We start from the raw sequence: 16,280 nt of genomic DNA on the forward strand, positions 1-16,280 counted from the left end.
CCTTCCTTCCTTCCTTCCTTCCTTCCTTCCTTCCTTCCTTCCTTCCTCCCTCCCTCCCTCCCTCCCTCCCTCTCTCTTTTTCTTTCTTGTTAACCCAAGACTCACAGAGACGTATCTCAGCTTTCTATGCGGGGATTAAAGGCTTGCACCTTTTTTATTGTATTTTAAGGTGTGTGTGTGTGTGTGTGTGCGCGCGCGCACGCGTGCATGCACGCCTGAATGCATGTATGTACCACTTGTGCCCAGATTCCCGCAGAGGCCAAAGAGGGCTTGTGAGCCACCGAGCTTAGGCGCTTGAACTGAACGTAGGTCCTCAGCAAGAACAGTATCTGTTCTTAACCATGCAGCCACATCTCCAGGCCCTTGTTTTCTTCTTTCAATAAAAGATAATGACCAGATGCCACAACATCTCTTTAACCCTGGCTCTCTCACTTGTGTGTGAATGTTTGGCCGTCTGTCCTCACGGATTTTTCAGTTGAAAGCCATAGTTCTTGGAGCTGCTAGGCAGAGTTTTAGTAACAGTCATGAAAGACCCGCGAAGAGGTACTTTCGTAGAAGGAGACCCGCACCCAGGAATCAGCGAAACCACGAACTTTGGATGCAAAAAGCAAGAGGCTTTATTGGTGGCGCACGTACCCGGGGGCTTAGCTTCTGTTAGGCCAAGCCCCGAGCCCCGGAAGGGGGGTCCTTTTATAAGGGAAAAAGGCACAGTAGTAGTCAGGCGAAACGGCCTTTATCTTCTGCCGCATCCAGATGGCTGACCTTAGGATGGAGCGATCCGGCGGGGGCCGGCCTTGCGTGGCGGCGGGAAGTGGGAGCCGGCAGCTGTGGGGATCAAGGGTCGGGGAGTGCAGGGGAGGGGAGGATGTATTCGCGCGCGCGCCCCGCCAGCTGCCGACCGGAGGTGGAGGCAAACTTAAAAGAAAAAGCTAAGGGCAGGGGTCTTTCAGTCAAACATCATTCTCAGATCTCGGAAGTGTGTTTAGATGGGAGCAGTACTGGACTTACTCAGTTTGGTTCCAGAAAGTGAAACTGAAACCGGTGAGAACCAGATGAACACAGCTTCAGGTCCAAGTGAAAGAAAACTTCTACATTAACTGCCATCCACTGGAGTAGGTCCCATCTTGAGGTGGTGAGCATCTAGTTAGCAGAACCTGTGTTCGTCAGAGCTACTGGTATGTGCTCATCTGAATCTCCTCTAGTCGACTGTAACAGAAATGAATGTGTAATACTGGTGTTATTGGAACTTTCAGGGCAAAAACCGGAGCTCTGACAACCCCTAGCCAGGCTCCACCAGCAGCCCCTAATATGCCATTTAAAGGCACTGGTAATGTAGAAAAGAGACAGACAGACGCACGCGCGCGCACACACACACACACACACACACACACACACACACACACACACACACACAGATTGATTGATTGATTGATTGATTGATTGATTGATTGATTGATTATGCCTCATTGGTAAGAGGAATAGACAAAGAGGTATAGTTCCCCCAGATCTACCTTCAGGGGACTGGCATGAGCATTGCTTTTTAGTAGAGAAAGAGTTGGGGCAAGAAGAGATTTTTACATAATCAGTCCTGGGCTACGTGTGCTGTTGATCATTGTCAGCTTTGGGTCTTCAAGAGGTCTGCAGAGGTCCTTGCTGATTAAAGGGACAACCTGGCTGGTAGGGATGTTGTTTCTGCTCCGGTGTCTGGCCTCACCCCCATGGATAAGTGCTCTCACCTGAGACTTCTGTTCTTCCTGGAACCCAAAGTGAATGCAGATTTAGGTCAACAACTTGTCTCTGTATCTTCAACCTGGAGGGTGTTGGAGGTAGGTTTGGTAGACCAATCAAACAGAGGTTTGAGTGAATGTAAAGTCAACAGGTATAGAATAGGGACAGATGTCAGGCTTTCATTTACCTTGTGGACTCAGATGAGGAGTCTATGCTTTTTAGCAAAAGTGATATAATGGCTATTCTTGGTTATCAAGTTGACTATATCTGGAATTAGCTTTTTAAAAAGTGGCTGGGAAAATCTGTGAGGCATGTTTTTTGCTAAATTAAATTATTTGATTTACTCTAGACACTACCTTCGGCTGGCAGCCCATATAAAAGACATGAAAGAAGGAAATTCTCTCTCTTTGCCTGCTTGCCATCACTCTCATTGGCAGGTCAATTCTGTCACTGGCATTAGAGCCTAATTCTTGGTGATTCCAGCATATACTGAAGACCAACTGAGATATCCAGCCTTGTGGGCTGGGCAACTACTGGATTCTTGAGCCTTCGGTTGATAGACAGCCATTGTTAGACTAGCTGGGTCACAGCCTGTAAGTCATTCTATTCTAATAAAGCCCTTTAGATAGATAGATAGATAGATAGATACATACATACATACATACATACATATGTACATACATACATACATACATATATACTTATTTGTTCTATAAGTTCTGTTCCTTTAGAGAACCCTAATACAAGCAGCTTCTAAGTTATTGACTTAATCATATTACCTAATCACTAACCATCTAAAGAAAAAGAAAATGCAGACCATGAAGCTGTAACTGCTCTAGACAGTTGGACTTAGGTTTGCAATGTATAAAAAATAGAAAATAGCTGGGCAGTGGTGGTACATACCTTTAATCCTAGCACTCAGGAGACAGAGGTTGGCAGATCTCTGAGTTCAAGGCCAGCCTGATCAAGTTGTGGGGACAGCCAGGGCTACACAAAACTGATGGGGGAAGTCCTTCTGTATATATGTTTGTCTTATTGGTTGATAAATAAAGCACTGTTGGCTAATATGGAAGCAAGATAGGAAGGGCTAGGAGTCGAGGAGGATTCTGGGAAATGTAGTAAAGAGGAGAGTCACCATGTGATCCCAAGAAGAGAGGACGCATGCCGCTGGCATCCTTGATAAGTCTTTATAAAATATATAGATTAATGGTTATGGTTGACACTTAAGACAGAGCTAGCAAATAAGAAATCCTAGTCATTGGCAAGCAGCATTGTAACTAATATTAATCTCTGTGTGTTATTTGGGGGCTATAACGTGGCAGTGGAACTCAGGCAGCTGGCAGAAAGAGTTATTGTTACACAGAAAAAAAAAAAAAAGGAAGGAGGGGGAAATAAAAATGTTTCCGTGCACAGGCAGACAGTGTTCCAAGCCAATGCTCACTATAAAAAACTGAACTCTGCTAAAAGGAGAGGGACTCAGAGGCAAAACCAAGGGCAGGGTGTCAACCATGACACAAAGAACAGATGGAATGAGTAGGCTAGAGTGCCGACAGGTCAGAGGCTCCAGAGATGCAGCTGGTGTGAAGCAGTGCTGCTGAGGGGCCTTAAAGCCCAACCCGGCTTCCCCGCTCAGGCTTTCCCTGGGTCTGCCAGGGCTGGTGACAGGAAGAGGCAAAGAATGACATAATCTGTGCGCTGAGAGAGAGAGTGCTATGGGGATGTGCAAAACATGGAAGACTTCGGGGCAAGCAGGGTACTGGGTAATAGATGGGCAGGTTTGTATAGCAGGAGGAAGTGGGAGTGGCCATCTGTCATTGACTCTGGGAGCTCAGAACCTGTTGGATGACTAAGTTAGATGACACAAAAGGCCTGGGGAGTTGAGAAGCCAACAGGATGGAAATAAGTAGCCCAAAGTGCCAGGAAGCTCAAATATCAGGCAAGAGAGTTGGGGCTTCAGCCTCGTGTGCACAGACTAGACATTTGGGGCAGTAAAGTGACTGGAATTACAGTTGGTGTCTCCAGAAACTAGCTGGGCAGTGGAGTGCAGAGGGAGTGCCAGTCAAGAGACAAGGAACAGTCTAGAATGCTCTAAGCCTTGGGATTGGGGAAGTAAATTTCAGTTCCTTCTATGAAATGTGGTAGGAAATTTCCTAGAGTTCTCTCTGCACATCAGGACTGTCATCACATTCTCAAATACAATGCTTCTTGCTTTAGCGATGCACAAAGACACTCTAGGTTGTAAAAGTAAACAAAAAAATCAGGAGGTTATGTGGCATCTGGCCCCAGGATGAGATGTCATCCCCAGAGACACAGAGCTCTCTGCCTTGGGGATTTGAGGATCTGCTGCTCTCTGGCTTCTACTGTTGCTCTACCTAAACAATTTCCATCATCACTGCTGCCAGCATCATAGTCATGGCCACACCCAGGGAAAGACTTTCACTGCAGACCGTTAAGTGGTCACTTTACAGCCACCAAGGGCAATGCTACCAGAATGAACAGGGGTTTCCTTGCCAGTGATGCAAAGAGACAAGTTAAATCTCTTTTTGAGCATGCCTTTGGGGAACTTGACCCAAATCAAACACGCTTACTCTCAATACCGGGGATACTGCAGTGAACAATGCAACCAAGCCCTCCCCCTTACAGCCCACATTGCAACAGTAAATAGACATCAGACAGGTGAGTCAGATGTGTGCTGTACTCGATCATGGTAAGTGATGTCAGGAAGAAGGAAGCTGAAATGTGCAGGAGAGCTGGGCTGTGCCATATATGCTAAGTATTCAGAGAAGCTGTCCCTGGGCAGGGCAAATTGGAGCACAAATCCAGTCTGAGTGAAGGAGGAAGCCCTTGTGTTTGGGGAGGAATGTTCCAGGCAGACCACCACATGTGCAAAGACCTAGAGAACAGATTGTGCTTATTGTTCAAGGAGCTGCAAAGAGCAGAGTAAGGCTGGTCTGGAGCAAGGAGGACCTGGGGAGGAACATGGCTGTTAACTGAGTAACACAGTCTCTGTGGCATTCTAAGCAGAGGACTGGCACTGGCTTGCACCCTAGCAGGATCCATCTGTGAACTGTATAGAGACTAGTTAGGAGGCTGCTTTCATTCCGGACAAAACTAATGGTGGCTCTTTTTTTTTTTTTTTAGGTTGCAGTCTCTCTGTGTTGCCCAGATTGGATGCTTCCAGGCTACAGGAATCTTTCTTCCTCCTCTTCCAAACTTCTGGGACTAGAGGAAAGCATCACTGTGCTAGCCTAGGATGGTATGTCTTGTTAGTTTTAGCAGATAGGCTCAGGGTACCAGGGAGAGTCAGATTTTAATCTCATTGATTTTCAATGAACAGACTTCCCAAAGCTGGGGCTTCCACTAAGTGTGACCCCTCTGACATGTAAACTTATTACCTTAATTATTTACCTGTGTGTGTGTGTGTGTGTGTGTGTGTGTGTGTGTGTGTGTGTGTACAAGCCTGTGCAGGTGCCGTGGTGCACATGTGGAGGTTAGGAGTTGGGTCTCTCCTACCATATGGATTGTAGGGATTGAGCTCAGGTCATCAATAGGCACTTTACCCACTGAGCCATCTGTTGTGTAACAGTTTCCTTCGGGACTGAAACATTCCATCCAGAAGGGAAGCGCCTAAACAGAAAGATAAACAACTCAAATGGCTTCAGGAAGTCCTTGAAACTGACCAGATTCGCTATCCTGCCCTCTTTATTGAGTAAGCAATAAAAGCTGAGAGTTCCTCTCAGACTAGCAGAGCTGCAAAGAAAACCACCAGATTAGCCAAATTGAAAAGAAGACTCCACAAGCAGACCAGCTGAGCTGCCTAGAAGAGGTTTAATACCAACTGAGAGTGAAAAGGATGCCCTCCAACACACTGAGCTGCCTGCAGTGTGCTCCACATCCCCAGCTTTTGTGAGCTGTCACCCATGCTGGGGTGGACTTTGGTGATACACCTGTCTTTGAGTCATTTCTACTCCCGTAAGTAACCCCTCACCCATAAGTGACTCCAGGAAAACTTATTAATTCACCAAGTTGGACTTTGGTAGTACCTGTACTTTGATCTCTCATAGTCTCCCTGTCTGGGGTGAGTGGACAAGCGTTTTGTCTCCTCAGGAAAAGTTTTGTCACATAACACTATCTCACTGGTTTTGAGCAAGGGAAGCTCATTTGTTATATGGCTGCTTTGTTATTTTGTTGTTGTTTGTATTTTTGTATTTGGGGCTTTGAGACAGGGTCACGTTTCTCAGATCTGCCTCCACCTCTCAAATTCTAGGATTACAAACACATGCATCACCATGCTGGGTCTGGAGCAGCATCTTTGAAAGGACTATTATAATTTCTTGCAAATCTAGAAGGTACAGCTGAGAACTTTATGCTAGTATTATTCCCCCAAATATTTCATTAAACACTGATTTCAAGGCTAGACACAATACCTGCCGCCTGTCGCTCTCCAAAGGCAAATGCTCCATGCTGCTGCCCCCCAGAGGCCATTGTGCCTAATAGCAGCCCACACTGTGACTCCTGAAGAGGTAAATTAAGAGTGGCTCTAGCGGCTTGTAGAAACCTATAGAAAAGCCCTAAGAGAATCGAGACCACTGGAACTGGAGTTGCAGATAGTTGTGGACACTGGGAACTGAACCCAGGCCTTCTACAAGAATATCAAGTGCTCTTAGTCAGTGGGCCTTCTCTCCAGTGCCACAATTGCATCTTTTTGTTGTTGTTTGTTTTGTTTTTGCAGCTAACCGTGTCCTAACTGGGTATGGTTCCTTTTAAAAGCAAGACTTCAAATGAGATAATGTGTGTAAAGTATTAAATGAGCTTTAACTGGTATTTGCTATTGTGTTTATTATCACATACACTAGGCTTGTTTACTTAGGAGACCCTTAAGGGCTTCAGTGGTTCTAGAACGTTGTTTAGATCATGCTGCCCTAAAGTACCCCATACTATGTAAAATGATGAGTCTTCAGACTGGGCCTTGCCCTGAGAGACTGCATTTTATGAGGAGGTTTCTCTTCCATTTTGAGAATGGAGGATGAATCTGCACCATGATGAATATGTAACAACATCATTTGTCTGTCACTACTCACAAGGTACAAACTATTGACATGTTCCTAAAAGTAGAATAGGTACCTCCCAAGTAAACTGGGGCTGAAGGAGCTCATGGACGTACTAAAATCACCTCAGGAAAACCAGGCCAAAAAAAAACAATCTGACATAGCAGACTGGAGGAAGGGACAACTGCTTCACTTGTATCTCACAGAGGATGGGACACCTAGCACTGGGGTGCTGATAGCCCCCATCTGACACCTGGTGTGTGTGTAAGGAGACTGACAAGCAGAGAATTCTTGACCATCCCAGGGGCTTCAGTTTGGCTCAGTCTCCACTGTTGACACAGCCTATCAAATTACCCTCCATCTAGCCGCCTGTTGGCCCCTCTGGACCTGCTATCTGGCCATCGTTTGTTTGTTTGCCTGGATCAGCCCTGTCCCCTACCTCTGCAGACTTCACTTTACCTTGCTTCTGCAGCTGAACCCTGTGGCTGCACAATGGCGGACCTGACATCCAGCTGAGAATTCTTTTTGCATCAGCTTTTCAGCTTCTAGAACTTGAAAGGACTTGAATTCTGCCACAGCCTCTTTAACACTTCATGGATATTTGATAACCTACCCGTGCACATATAGGGAGCCATACAGAGATATTTACTGTGTGACGTGTAAGATATCCGAGGGTTAATATTAGTAATTAAGGTTGTAATAAAAAAAAACAACTATGTGTTTGCTTTGTTCATTATCAAAGAAAGAGGCACTACCAGGCAAATTGCTGCCAACAACACCTTTGTACTTTGTGGATTTGTTATTATTCAATAAATTCTGACATTATGGAAAGGCACCGGATGCTCATGGCAATTGTAGATGATAAATGGAATAATTCAATCCAAAATGTGAAGATTACCACTTCACAAGAATCATGTGTCTATCAGCTGAATTTTATTTTGTTTTAGATTGAGACATGCCCTTTTGTTGCCCAAACTGACCTCAAACTCATTATGCAGCCAGGGTTGGCCTCGTGCTCCTGATCCTCCAGCCTCTGTCTCCCAAGTGCTGAGACAGCAAGCATGCAGCACCATGCTTGGCTCATACCTGAGTTTATTAAAGCGGCCTCCCAAGTGTGGGGATTACACGTATGACCTACCATGACTGACTCTGCCAGGTGGACTTTTAAAACTCAAGATATTTTCAAGTCCACAAGTGCCAGAAAAGAATACTTCCTGTGTTGTACAAACCTGTGAATAAAGCAACAGTGACTTGGCAAGACAATTTATTCCTGTGCAGGAGGGTGTGCGGCTGTCCAAAGTAATAAAAAGCAAGCACACTGGGGCAGAAAGTTCACTTAGTATTTATTCTAGCATGGTGGTGACTATGTCTCATCTCTTTGGTGGGGCCTGGACCTCACAATCTGGCCCAATTGGCTAATTCATAACCTGTGCAAAGCATTAGATGTGATAGCGTCAAGCATCAGGAATGTTCAGAATTTCACAAGAGTCACGAAATATTGATCAAAAGAGTGTGCTTTGCAAGAGAGAGGCAGGAAGTACCTTTGGCTTTTATTGTAATTCAGGTGCTGGCTGTGTTTTCCCCATTGGCTGGGGTCTGACCTCACAATCTTATTCAATTGGCTAGTCTGAAAATATTTGGTGCGAGGGAAATAAAGGAGGAAGGGGAGAGAGGTTACTGCTCCTAGGGGAAAGGGGCCACTGTTCCATCAAATTCCTAGACCAGAACACTGGGCCTTTGTGTAAGCAGAAGTTCTACTGAGTGGGGGGATTAAAACATTTACACAAAAGTCTTAAAAGTGAGAGAGATAATAAGATTCTAAGTCCTTGCCCTAAACACAAGTTTTATAGTATTTGGTAGTAAAGACTCATATTTGATATTTCATATACCTTCTCAAGTTCTGAGGTCCTCACATGAGGTTTAGGTTTAAATTGAGGGCATAACTCAGCCAGGTGGTGGTGGTGCATGCCTGTAATCTCAGCACTTGGGAGGCAGAGGCAGACAGATCTCTGTGAGTTTGAGGTCAGCCTGGTCTACAAGAGCTAGTTCCAGGACAGCCTCCAAAGCTATAGAGAAACCCTGTATTGAAAAGTCAAGAAATGAAAAAAACAAAAACAAAAAACAAAAAATTGTGCATAACTAAACAGTGCTGGTTAAAATGTGGTCCCTCCTGTCATCATTGTCTAGGCCATAGTCTTTCCAGCAAGTTGTCAGGACTATGAAAAGTCAGAACTGTGTGAAATGTCTTTTTAGGAGACAGGCTCGCCTCTGGCTGACAGCAAACTTCAGCTTTTTCTTTCTCTAAGCATGAGATTCCTGACAAAAATTTAATTTCTTGGGTCCCATTGTTTCAACAGTCATAACCAAACAGAGGGGCATAAGTGTCTCTTTAGAATATCTTCATTCTTACTGGAATGTTTACAAAAGTAGATTGATTCCATTTAGCCACACTGGGAAGAGGGACAGATAAAGGGCTCTGGTTGTTCGGTATCTAGTTTGATATTAACAGGCCTAGAGGACACTGCAGAGGGACCCTGTACTAACTAAAATTATGTTTTAAGTTTAAATTACTGTGCTTAAGTGAAGGGACCAGCCCTCACCCAGCCCCCTGCTTTAGCAGCCATGACAGGCTACAGAAAAGACATGTAGGCCTCTTCTGACTCAGCACATGTCACAAAGAAATTCCAGACGAAAGCCTTCCTCTAGCCTCCTGGAGCCTAAAGCCAAAACTGAACACAAAGAAATTCCAGGAGAGACCAAAAACCTCCCCTGTAGTCTCCAGGATATTCAGTTCTGAAAACTATTGGTATCTGTGTACAACAAGACACCTGCAAGTAACAAGACAAAGTCATAGAAACCACAGAACGTTCCCTCTTAGCAACCACCAATGAGAGTAATTGGCACACAGTTCAGTGGGCCTGTCTCCCTGTTGGTCTTTGGGGATCTTTGAGACTTGGGCATAACATGAGAGATCTAAAAAACAAAACAAAGCAAAAAACAAACAAACAAAAATCGGCCTCTAACCTGTAAGACCTCTTGCCCAAGGACAGATAACTAGAATGTTGGGGGCTGTTGCTCATGTAAGATAACAAGCCATGTGTTTTTGCTTCTGTAAACAAGTTTGGTTGCCTCAGCTGCACAGGATATACTAGATCACATATAGGTGGGAGGTACACAGACAGGAAGTACATCAGGTGTATGCTTACCCCTGGTTGGACGAAGGCAGAAAGTACATAACCTTGTGGGATTTTGGTGCCATGAATTAGGAATCCCAGATATGGACCTGACTAGTGTCAGTTGTCCTGGACTTTATTCGATAAAGCTTGCTTCAAATTTGGCTCAAAACTTGTGGCAGTGGTCTTATTCTCACCTGTAGTGATCTTATTCATGCCCAGTTGGATTAACATTTCTGGAGGCCCCAGAGAGATCAAACCACCCACCCAAATTCTAAAACTGGACCATCTTGCCAGGACTCTGGGGCTGAAGGACCGCTTCTGGAGGTGCACACCTTAAGGGCTGCCTCGGGAGATGAGCACCCTGAGACAATCCAAGACTCTGAGGTATGCCTTCAGTTTTGTGGACTGTCAGAATGAACTGCCGGGCTGAAAAAAGCAGCAAGCATCTACGGAAGCCTCTCCTTCTAAGTTGTAGCAATATTCCTTGACATCTGGTCTGCTGGGATCATGATGTGGGGTGTGGAGGGGTTCAATGGGACACAATACTCTCCCATCCCAGGGAGTGTGAAACATCGCACACCCACCTGGTTCTGGTTGTTTGGATACTAAGAGCTGAGACTAAAATCAGTCAGGCCCAGTTAAATGTCATAAAGATTTGTCTGTCTGCTTTGTGTCTGTGTGTGTGGATAGGTCTGTTTTCCAGTGTGTCTGTAAGTTTTGTTGCAACATGGAACCCTAGATGGAATTAGGTCAGGCTCAGTTGAATATACAAATGATGGTGGCCACTGCATATTTTGTTTCTGACTGTTCTTTGAGTACGTGAGCTTTCTGGGTTCTGTATTTACTGGTTTTGTTTTTGCTATCTCTACCAATGCCAGCCACCAGCCACCTGCACTTAGGATGCTTACTGTGGTTGCTTTGATAGCCAGGGCTCAGATTTATCTCCAAGCTTTCTGGTCTCTGGATTCAGCTTAGCAGGGACTCAAATGTCTTTTGAATATGGATAATATTAAAGTTGTTTTATGCTGTTTTGTTTTGCTGGAAAGCTGGCTCTGAAACTGGTTTATGGCTCTCCCTTTTCTAGACCCAAGCATGCTTATTTAAAAGTTTCTTCTAAAATCTGCCCTGTGTCAGGCAAGCCACCTGACTTCATGGAAGGAATAAGAGAGCAAATTGAAACAGCTAAAAAAATAGACTATTGGTTTCATTTAACTGCCTAAAACATTTGCTAATATATAAACCTTATCCCAAGATTATTAAGACTATTATGTGAAATTTCTGCACTTCAAGATTTGTAAGTATATTTGGTATGGTTAAAAATCTGTAAAATCTGTATGGAACTGGCCATGTGACTGGCAGCAATCTTTGTTAACACTGGAGAGAGTGGCTGCCATATGACTTCATCGCCATCTTGATTAAAGGTGACCACATTGTATAAACCAAGAAAGGAGGCAACAACGGGTCTTTAAGATATTTTGAATTAGGATGGATTTTTGTATAATTCTTGTCCTGAAAACAGTCATTAAAAACTAGTTTATGAAAGATGGGATTTAAAAACAATGCTTGATTAATAAGGTATTAAAGCTATGCCTCCATATGTTCATATGCAAGTATATACCTCATGCTGGCAGCCGAACTTTGTAATGTAAGAGTCACCCAGGTGCATCACTTTTCGGCCTTTTGGCTTAGATCAAGTGTGAAGAGTCACCCAGGTGGTATCGTTTTTGTTTTGTTTTTTAAATTTTAATTTAATTTTTTAAAGGGACAGGGCCTTGCTGTGTTTTAAGTTCACAAAATCCTTGCCTTTGCCTCCCAGGTAGCAAAAGGAGTGCACATTCTGAATCAACATTGTACAACAAAGAGTAAATTCTGGAAAAGAATCAGGTATACACAAAGACAGACTAAGTTTCTTTTCCCTGCAAAAGTGAAGTTTTACCTAGTATTAAGCCTGGTATTTTTGTAGATGTAGATATACAACAAACACAATGACCTACCATATTAGCATGCTCTGACAATTTTATGTTCTCCTTCAAAATAATCTTGGGATTCTAACAAAGAAACACTGAGGTAAAAACCACTGATGGTTATCAGTGTCAAAACCGAGTGTTGATACTTTGAGACAGGTTCTCCTGTCATCCAGCTGGCTCTGAATTTATTAAGGATAACTTTAAAATTCCTGCTCCTTGTTTTTTCCTCTTTCTTTTTTGAGACAAAGTCTTGTATAGCCCAGACTGACATAGAATTCTTTTTTATATATAATGTGTATGAATATTTTGCCTCATGTACATATGTATACCATATGCATGCCTAACGCCCACAGTAGTCAGAAAAGAGCTTTGGATCTTCTAGAACTAGTCACAGATGGTTGTGAGCCACCATGTGGGTGCTGGGAACTGAACTTGGGTCCTCTGCAAGAGCAGCAAGTGCTCTTAAGTGCTGAGCCATCTCTCCAGCCCAATCCCCTCAACCCCCCTCTGCCCTGGTCTCATGATATAGACCAGCTGGCTTCTAATTCCAAGATCTGCCTGCCTCTGCCTCCTGAGTGCTGACATTAAAGCCTTGTAGCACCATGCCTGGCTATGTTTGCTTTTTTCCTTCCCCCTTTATTTACCACTGAGTCTCTAGCCCCATATCTTAAAATTTTGCAAGTGTCACCAGTGTGGGAAACTAGATCAAAGGTACAAAAGATCTTTCTATTTCCAATTCTGGGCTTGGATCCTAGGACCCTGAATGTGTTGGGTCAAGCCCAGCAGCAAAGCAATGATAAGCACATGTGAGGGCTTGAGTTTGATCCTCAGGACAGCAAAGACATCGCAAACAAACAACTGCATATCGTAGTGGTATCGGTTTTGAAGGCAGGAAGGAGCCATAGAGAGCGGCTGGGGGCTTGGCATTGTGGCAGGGCTGGAGTTCCTGAAGAAAATGCAGGAAAAGGACTCCAGTTTTGGAGATGTTGGTACCATGTGATGGCCACCAGGAACGACAGCTACAATGAAATGGAGCTGGCTGAGCCTAGAAGACAAGACTCTATGTGCTGCCGAGGGTGGGGCTGGAGAGATGATCCAAGTCCCTTGAGGAAGCCCAGAGCATGTGAGTGAATCCCGGATGTTGAGCATTGAGTTGTTTGCACAGTTGGAATTTGGTTTTGCCTTGTCCAGACTGTGGTTGTGCCCCGTTTCTTCTCTCTTGAAGTAAAAATGGTACTTAATTTATTCTTGATATTGTAGGGTCCCACAATTGAGAGATTTTAAACTTTTTTATATGTAAATTTTAGAGTTTTACAAAAAATTAAATTAAAAAACTGGAAGTTTTCTTTAAATATTTAAATTTATAAAGCTATGAATTAGGGCTACAGCTATGAGCACCAAACACTAAATGCCAGAAACTGAGATATTCCTATCTTATGATGCAGCGAGACAGTGACTCAAGCAGCCTGGCAAAGAGCCTATAGAATTCTCTTCCTTACCTAAAGTCTTTTCAGGCTAAAAGAAACTGAGTTAAGAATGTATGGCTAGCCTCCTTGTCTTCGCTAACTTTGTTAAGTGTTAGCTATTTTGATAAACTGAGTCATACAAGAAACTGTGATATACTGTAATGGTGCACTGTGGAAGGACCAGAAAAGTAGAGTTGCCAGTCTCCCCTGTATAGCAGGCTTTCTTTGGGCTACCAACTAGCTCCCAAATAAAGACACAGAGACTTATTATTAATTATGAATGCTCTGCCTTAGTTTATGCTTGTCCAACCAGCTTTTAAAGCTCATTTAACCTGTTTCTCTTCATCTATGATTTGCCTCAAGGCTTTTTAACTTTCTTTCATTTTGCATGTCTTACTTTTCCTGCTTCCTCCACATCTGTCTTTCAGCTGCCTTGCTGACTGGCCCCAGGCATCTCCTTCTCTTTCTCCTTCATTCTCCCTCCTTTCAATCTTAGATTGCTCCTCCTACTTATTCTCTCTGCCCACCAACCCCACCTATCTCTCTACTGCCTAGCTATTGGCTGTTGAGCTTTTTATTAGGCAGGCAAGGTAAAACAGCAACACAATTTTACATAATTAACAAAGGCAGCATAAACAAATGCAACATTTAAAGTAATATTCTACAAAACCCCTGGACTGCATATAAGTTTTATTTTTATACTAACAAGCTTCAATTTAGAAATTGTTATTTTTTTAAGGCTAAACATAACAAAGATAAACTGAAAATCCTAATCTTATAAAAGATACTAACTTACTACAAACTATTAGATATAATTAAACTATGCAAGTTAATAGTCACCTTATAAATGATCTAATTCTTTAATGTGTTCAGAACTATAGTAGTCATGTTCAGAACTTACGGTCATTTTAAGTACTAATGTAATTAATCACAGGAGTAAACTTTATCCTCCTGTATATGTTTTCAAAGTTAAGCCTAAAGCAAATAACTAAAAACAAAGTTTGTTTAAAATCAGGTATACTTAATGGTCCTCAAAGCTCTTCAGAGATCTGCTGAATATGGCATCTCAGCAAACTCAGTTAGAAAAAGCTTCCTGAGATAGCAACACCAAAGCCTAGCGGCAATCCTAAGGGCTCCTAAGAAGACAGATGGGAAACAGACCTGGATTGTGGTGACGTTAACCACTGGGAAAAACTACCCCATGCCTCACCTGCTTCCAAGGCCCTGCACAAATTGTGGACAGTGTTGGGTTGACTACCTTACTCCACTTAAGCCAAGGTATGCCAATTCACCCAAGTTCCTCATCCACAGGAAAATCTCTCAGACCTTCTGGGTCTGGCAGCCAAAGGCCTATGCTGTCTTGTGCAGCAGCTGAAGACACAATGCTATTCTGTGTAGCAGCCTATGATCTCTGTCTCTCAATGAAGCCATCGAGACCACAGGAGTCCAGGTAGTTGCCATTTCAACTAATACAGAGGTCATTTGGTTTATTCTTCCTGCTATAATTTATCCTCCTCAGATCTCTAATAATGATGACAGCTAACAGTACGTTTGTTTCTGTGGCAACTGTCAGCCCCCAGCTTCTCCCCCAGGGCTGCAGCTATCATGTTAGTTCATTTCATACAAACAAATCAGGCCTTTCTTTTTCCAGAGCTCCTGGGTCTTCTGCTGAGAAAGGCAGACAGGCTTGTCTTGCTAACAGGCTTCATATTAAAAGATAAACAGGCTTCAGGTGTAACTTTTTACTATTCCTTTACTTAAAAGAACTTGTTTTGCAATGGCTGCTCTCAGTAATTGACCACTTGTGTCTTATGGCAAATGATTAAATAGAAAGAAAGGCTTAAAGTTTAAAGTTACAAGGGTCTAATTTACATGAAAGCTAAGTAAGTTCTGAAGGTCTAAGGAAGTGATTTAAGGTACGTGAAAAGTGAGAAATATTTCAGATTCCTTTCCTCTTCTACTAAGATTTTCAGAAGTTCAGAGTTTTAACACTGATCAACGGAGTTCTGATAAACTGGCAAAACACTAACTGCTATTATCAACCAGAAGCTCAAGATTTTGAATTCACTTTGGTTGTCTTCTTTTAAATACAGACTCAAAAGTACTGCATATCAGGCCAAAAACATCTCTGTCCAATGTGTATATCCAGCCCTCTGGACAGAGAAAAGAGTGCTTCTTAACCCAAAGCCACAGCTCTTGCTATGTCTTGATGGCAGGAGTCTACTCCAGCTGTTAGCTGCTTTTGCTACAATGTGGATTTCAGTAAAGATTACAAACAGTGGTAATACTCATGTATCTAAAACTTTCATCTCTTTTTGTAAATTAAAAATTCATGTAGTCGCCACTTGATTCTACCCATCACAGGCCAAAAGGACTCCAGACAAATTCTCCTGTCATGGCACTCAGCAGCCTAAGCTTCTCTGCCTATTGCACCTACTGAATTTCACTCTAGACCCAAACAAAATGTTCCATATAAGCTCCTCCAATAGTTTCATCCTACAGTAGTTTCATTTGTTCCTGATACATCTGCCAAAAGACCTCTTAGATGTTGTGGAAAAACTAAAAGGGGCCTTCATCCCTTTCACCCCAGACCAGATACAATTCTTTACATCAGTCCTCTGTTTCTTCCTGTTCCCCTCTTTTGATGCTCTGTAGCTCCCTGCTACTTCTGCTAGTTCATTGTGGTGTCGCAGTCCTGGCAACATCACCTTGAATCAATTCTATGCCCACTTCTTCTCACAGGCTCACTCCCCACCTCTGTTCCTTCCTTTTCCTCAATCTTCCTGGGGAGTTTCTCAGTTTTTCACTCTGTAACCAAATCATCTGCTCACAGCCCTCTAACGAAGATTTTCCAAGTCTTCTTCAGGAATACAGAATGGCAATCACCTGATCCAT

At 43.3% G+C, this 16,280-nt stretch overlaps 1 long non-coding RNA gene across 1 annotated transcript; it reads left to right on the top strand.

Moving 5' to 3' along the window:
* The first annotated feature begins 850 nt into the window (after window positions 1–850).
* LOC103160494 lies at window positions 851–7,611 on the top strand. Its single transcript, XR_003485195.2, has 3 exons — window positions 851–1,175; window positions 4,877–4,984; window positions 5,315–7,611. It is a non-coding gene; the product is annotated as an uncharacterized LOC103160494 (long non-coding RNA).
* The last annotated feature ends 8,669 nt before the right edge of the window (window positions 7,612–16,280 follow it).

Source organism: Cricetulus griseus, chromosome 4 (genome assembly GCF_003668045.3).
Source record: "Cricetulus griseus strain 17A/GY chromosome 4, alternate assembly CriGri-PICRH-1.0, whole genome shotgun sequence".
NCBI classification, from domain to species: domain Eukaryota; kingdom Metazoa; phylum Chordata; class Mammalia; order Rodentia; family Cricetidae; genus Cricetulus; species Cricetulus griseus.